This window comes from Otolemur garnettii, unplaced genomic scaffold, assembly GCF_000181295.1.
Source record: "Otolemur garnettii isolate 467f Iridium unplaced genomic scaffold, OtoGar3 scaffold00178, whole genome shotgun sequence".
Classification (NCBI taxonomy): Eukaryota; Metazoa; Chordata; class Mammalia; order Primates; family Galagidae; genus Otolemur; species Otolemur garnettii.
The window spans coordinates 2,777,735-2,783,825 of NW_003852573.1; the positions used below are offsets into that span (position 1 = coordinate 2,777,735).

A 6,091-nucleotide genomic window follows, 5' to 3' on the forward strand; every position below is an offset into this window, starting at 1 on the left:
CAGGCTATTTTTGTTGCAATTCTCATTGCTGTTTTAGCTGGCCGAGGTCGGATTTGAAATCGCCTGTATTTCTTTACATCACTTTTTAATCTTTTTTACATTTAGATACTTTATATATCTTCCTTCAAGTTTTGTAAACAGTATGAAATAGAGATCTAACTCCTACCCCACAAACAATAGTTAGATTGAGGGTTTTAAAGCCTCTTTCTCTCTCTTCTTTATTCTATACTAAATTAAAGTATAAAACAATTATGTATGTCTGCTCCTGGCCCTTATATGAGCCACAAATTTATCTATCTCTGTGCCAATACTGTAGTGCTTTGATTCCTGTGGTTTTACACTGCTCAGATATCTTACTGGGCACGTCCCCTCTATACGACTCCTCCCATCCCCAAACCTGTCTTGGATATTTTTGTACATATGCTTTTCTAAATGTACTTTAAAACTAGCTTGTTTTAAATTGACTTCCACAATAAACTGAATTTTTAAATTAAAAAAAAAAGAAAGACAAACAACTTTTTTTTTTTTTTTGGTGGGACAGAATCTCATTCTGTCACCAGGCTAAAGTGTAGTTGTATCATCATAGCTCACGGCAACCTCAAACTCCTGGCCTCATGTGATCCTCCTGCCTCAGCCTCTTGAGTAGCTGAGTGGTGTGTACCACCATACCAGGATAATTTTTTTTTTCTTTTTTGTAAAGATGGAGTCTTACTGTTGCCCAGGCTGGTCTCAAACTTCTGGCCTCAAGCGATTCTTCTGCCTCAGCCTGCTGAGTAGCTGGGATTACAAGCAAACACCACAACTACACCCGGCTTATTTTTTTCTTTTTTGTTAGAGACAGGGTCTTGCTTACTATTTCCCAGGCTGGTCTCAAATGACCTTCCTGCCTCACCATCGCAAAGTGCAGGATTATAGGTGTGAGCCACTGTACCCAGCCAAGAAAAAATATCTTTATGCCAACTTTTTTTTGAGACAGTCTCACTCTGTCACCCTGGGTAGAATGCTGTGGCATCATAGCTCACAATAACCTTAAACTCCAGGGTTTGAGCAATCTTCATGTCTCAGCCTTCCAAATAGCTGAGACTACAGGCACCTGCCACAACACCTGGCTAGTTTTTTCTATTTTTAGTAGAGACAGGGTCTCACTCTTGCTCAGGCTGATCTCAAACTCTGGAGCACAGGCATGACACCCATCTCAGCCCCCTAAAGTGTTAGAATTACAGGCCTGAGACACTGTACCTGGCCCTTTACATCAACTTTTTTTTTTTTTTTTTGAGACGGAGCCTCAAGCTATCCCCCTGGGTAGAGTGCCATGGCATCACGCTCACAGCAACCTCCAACTCCTGGGCTTAAGCGAGTCTCCTGCCTCAGCCTCCCAAGTAGCTGGGACTACAGGCGCCCGCCACAACGCCTGGCCATTTTTTGGTTGCAGCCATCATTGTTGTTTGGCGGGCCCGGGCTGGGGATTCGAACCCACCACCTTAGGTGTATGTGGCTGGCGCCTTAGCCGCTTGAGCCACAGGCGCCGAGCCTATCAACTTTTATAAATGTTCTACAGAGACTAGAAGAGAATATACTGTCAGATACAAAGTTGCAAATACATTTCCAATTTATTAATTATGCTATTCAATTTTTACTTACACTTATTACTTTTTGTCTATTTTATCTTCAAATTTCTGAGAGGGGTATTAAAGTTACACTCTGAGGTGATGATCTATTTTATTTCTAACAAGTTTTGCTTAAAATATATAAATGGCATGTTGTTTTAGGGTGGTGGAGCTGAAACTCCTGTCAATATTAAACAGCCTTCTTTTAACCCTTTGCAGCTGGAATTCCCTGTTGACTAATGGGAATAGTGCCAGTTCACTTCTGCTTTATTGTTATATTCTTCCAAGAGATCTTTTTATTTTCAACCTTTCTTAACATTTTAAATGTACAGCCAAGAATACTAACTCTCCCAGTTTCCATTATCCATTTCTTCCTTTAATACCAGAACCACTTTCCCAAAATCCCAGATTTCGGCACAACAGAACACACTTCCCCTGCTATAGCCTCAGACGTGGCCATTTGATGAAGTCCTGGAATATGTGAAAAAGTGACTCATGCGACTCTGCACCATTTCCTACAAAGGGAACTCTTCATCCTCCACATCTCACCTTCTCAAAGGTAGGCATGTGAGCACACACTGACCTTGTGGACTAAACACCACCCAAGGAACAGCATGGTGACAAGACAGAAGCCACTGCTGGAGGATGCTCTGAGGCAGCACTGCCCACTGTGCCATACCAGATGCATGATCTACCAGAGAGACAGGTAGACTTTCCCTCACTGGAGCCACTGTATGTGGGGGGTTCATTTTTATAGTCTAGCTTAACCTGTACTCTGATCAACATATAATATACTAGGTTCTAATCTCCAACGACACTGGAGTGTTATGGTAACAAAAACCCTAAAAATGAGTCATCAGTTGAACATTTGGGCAGGAGGAAAACAGTGGGTAGTAAGAAAACAGATATGGATCCTAAAGGCTAGAAAGGCAATGACCCTTATTGGGCTAGAGCACAGCATTTGACAAAAGTTAACTATCAGGAAAGTGAGAGTATGGCAGAGAACAGCAGAAAGCAATGAGAATCTAAAGATGTAGGAATATGACAGGACGAACCCCCTGATGGGATTCGCTTTCACACGGACTTGACACCACAAGCTTATGTTTCTGAAGAAATCTCACAGCAAACAAAGGCAGCAGAAGACTGAGGATGCGCCCACCTCCAATCCTGACCCTTCGGCCCTAAAGCAGCTCCCAAAACTACACAAGCAGGGAGTGAGTAGCAAAAGCGGTGCAGCCCCCGGGGAGGATGTATTTCTAGTATCTACTTCAGAGATGGTCACAAAGGATTACCAATGAGGCAGAACCTACAACGGACGAGGCCTGAGCACACAGTGGTCTATCTCAGAGGGGAGCAGTAAGGTGGAACCAAGGATCTGACTTCATGCCAAAGGAGGGCCTCACCACTAGGCCCTTCCCATTCTCTTTTCTCTAAATGGGACCTCAACCACTCTGTTCTTGCTTTCTCCACTACTTTGAGGTAGAGCACCTAGTGGATAGGGAGGAGACAACTTCTCCATTAGTTTACTGACATGGACTTCAAGGAATGGAGAAAACCAACAACCACTCAGTGCTAGAGGCAGTAACTACATTCAACTTTTCGTTTTCATGGAAACAACTCTCCCTTTGTCCCCTTATTTCAAGGCCTTTTATAACATTCAGTTGAATTACATGCCTATTTAACAAGTACAAATGCCTATAAACAGGTTTGGGAATGGCCCCTACAGACCCCTAGTCAACACACTCCTTACTAGAGGAGGGCCATCTGGAGAGTAAGCACTCTCTGTGGGATTTAAGCAGCTGTGGGCATGCATTGGCGTGTTTTAGAGTGAGGAGAGCAGAGACTCCAGACAGTTTCTACTGTGTATATAGCTCTAGTTAGAATTTTTTTTAACTGCATTCCTTTTTGTTTGAATTAGCTTCCATTTCTCTGAGTCCATTCTGTTTGTTCATCTCGAATGTTGGTTTCATGTAAATGTCTAGTGACCATTAATTCTCCATTCTTACTTGTGAATGGATTAGGCTAACTAGTATAAGTCTGGGGTGTGGGTTTCCTCTAAAGTGTCATACCTCTGTTTCCCTGACAGGCCTCTCCTTTGCATGGGAATGCTGACTAAGTTCTGCGGAAGTAGGCACAGAATGCCAGCAAGCTAAGTACTCTAGCGTATTTCACTTTGGAAAGAGATTCCTTTTAGTTCTCTTTGCTTGTCCACTGTGGATGTCTGCTGTATTCCCAATGCCCAAGCAGAGACCCTTCTCTTAGCTTATACAAACAACGGTTCCAGATCTTTTGCCCACTATCCCCTGCAACTCTGCATACCCACAGAGGGCAAAGGGTGTGGCTGGCCCACTTAGCAGGCAGTTGTGCAATGACTGTGCTCTCTGAATGTGCCGTCAGCCAGGAGGTTAGAAGAAAAGCTTGCACTGTCACACCAGACCTCTTCTGTTTGGGGCTATGTGTTTTCTGTTACTCTGCCAATCTGACCCAATCCCCAAAGTTCAAGTGAGTAAAGTATAGAATAGATAAGAAGAGAAGAGAATGGAATTAGAATAGGAGCAGAACCAGAATAGGAATTAGAATAGGGAGAAGGAATTATAATAGGAATAAGAATTAGAACAGGAACAAGAACAGGAATAGAATAAGAATAGAAATAAGCATAGAATTAAAATAAGAATATAATTAGAATAGGAGAATAGAATTGAATTAGAATATAATTAGAATAGAATAAGAATAGAATTGAATGAAATAGAATAGAATAAAGTGGAATAAAATAGAAAGGAATGGAATTAGAATTGGAATAGGATTAGAATTAGAACATGATTAGAGGCCAGGCATGGTGGCTCATGCGTATAATCCTAGCACTCTGGGAGGCCGAGGTGGGTGGATTGCTTGAGCAAACAAGTTTGAGACCAGCCTGAGCAAAAAGTGAGACTCCCATCTCTACTAAAAGTAGAAAAAACTGAGGCAAGAGGATCACCTGAGCCCAGGAGTTGGCGTTTGCCGTGAGCTATGACATCACCACTGCACTCTACCCAGAACAGCAGCTTGAGACTCTGTCTCAAAAAAAAAAAAAAAAAAAAGAATATGATTAGAATAAGAAAATGATCAGAATTAGAATAGGAATAGAATTAGAAAAGAATTATAATACCACAGAATACAGCACAGGTGAACAGAATAGAATTGAATTAGAATAGAATTAAAATAAAAATTAAAATACAATGATAATTAGACTAATTATGCCTATTTAATTCTATTCCTATTCTTAAAGTATTTCCTATTATTTAATTCTAATAGGAATAGAATTAAAACAGGCATAAAATGAAATAGAACAGAATAAGAACAAAACAAAAGTGAACTGAATATAATAGAATAAAATAATAAAATAGAATGGAATACAATAGAATGAATTGTAATAAAACAGAATGGAATGAAATAGAATGTAATAGAATCAGAGTAGAATAGGAATAAATTGAATTAGAATAGTTAGAATAAGACTACAACTGGAATAGGATTAGGATCAGAATAGAATCAGAATTAGAATAGGAATAGAAATAGAATTAGAATAGAATTACAAAAGGACTAAAACTCAACTAGGATTAGAATTAGAATAAAATGAAATGGAATGGAATGGAACAGAATAGAATTAGAATAGGAAAAGGATGAGAATAGGAACAGAAAGGAAATAACTATTAGAACAGAAATAGAATTAGAACTAAAACTAGAGAAGAATTAGAATAGAATACAATGGCATGGAATAGAATAGAAAAGAATGGAATCGAGTTAGTATAGAGTAGAATTAGAATAAAAGTACATCTAGAATAAGATTAGAATTGCAATAGAATAAAATATGAATATGAATAAAATACGAATAGAATTGAATAGAGTGGCATGGAATAGTATTAGAGTAGGATTGATTTAGAATTGGATTAAAATTAGAATTAGAAATAGAATAGTTTTAAACCTGGAATAGGATTAGGACTGTAATAGAATTGAATATAATGGAATTAAACAGAGTGGAATATAAAAGAATAGAACTGAACAGAATGGAACAGAAGAGAATGAAATGGAATGAAATCAAATGGAATGGAAAGGAGGCCAGGTGCAGTGGCTCATGCCTCTGGGAGGCCCAGGCAGAAGAAGTGCTTGAGAGCTCAGGAGTTCACAACTAGCCTGAGCAAGAGCAAGACACCCGTCTCTACTAAGAATAGAAAACCTAGCCAGGCACTCTGGCATGTAGCTGTAGTCCCAGCTACTGGGGAGGCTAAGGCAGGAGATCACTTGAACTCAGGAGTCGGAGGTTGCTGTAAGCTAGACTGATGCCACGGCACTCTAGCCTGAGGCAAGAGTGAAACTCTTGGCTTGGTGCCTGTGGCTCAAGTGGCTAAGGCACCAGCCACATACACCTAAGGTGGTGGGTTCGAATCCAGCCAGGCCTGCCAAACAATGAGGGCCACAACCAAAAAATAGCCAGGCGTTGTGGTGAG

At 40.3% G+C, this 6,091-nt stretch overlaps 1 protein-coding gene across 1 annotated transcript in view; it reads right to left on the reverse strand.

Moving 5' to 3' along the window:
• Window positions 1-6,091, reverse strand: part of TMEM206 (transmembrane protein 206) — a 45,771-nt gene that overhangs the window by 12,799 nt on the left and 26,881 nt on the right. The window lies entirely within an intron of this gene.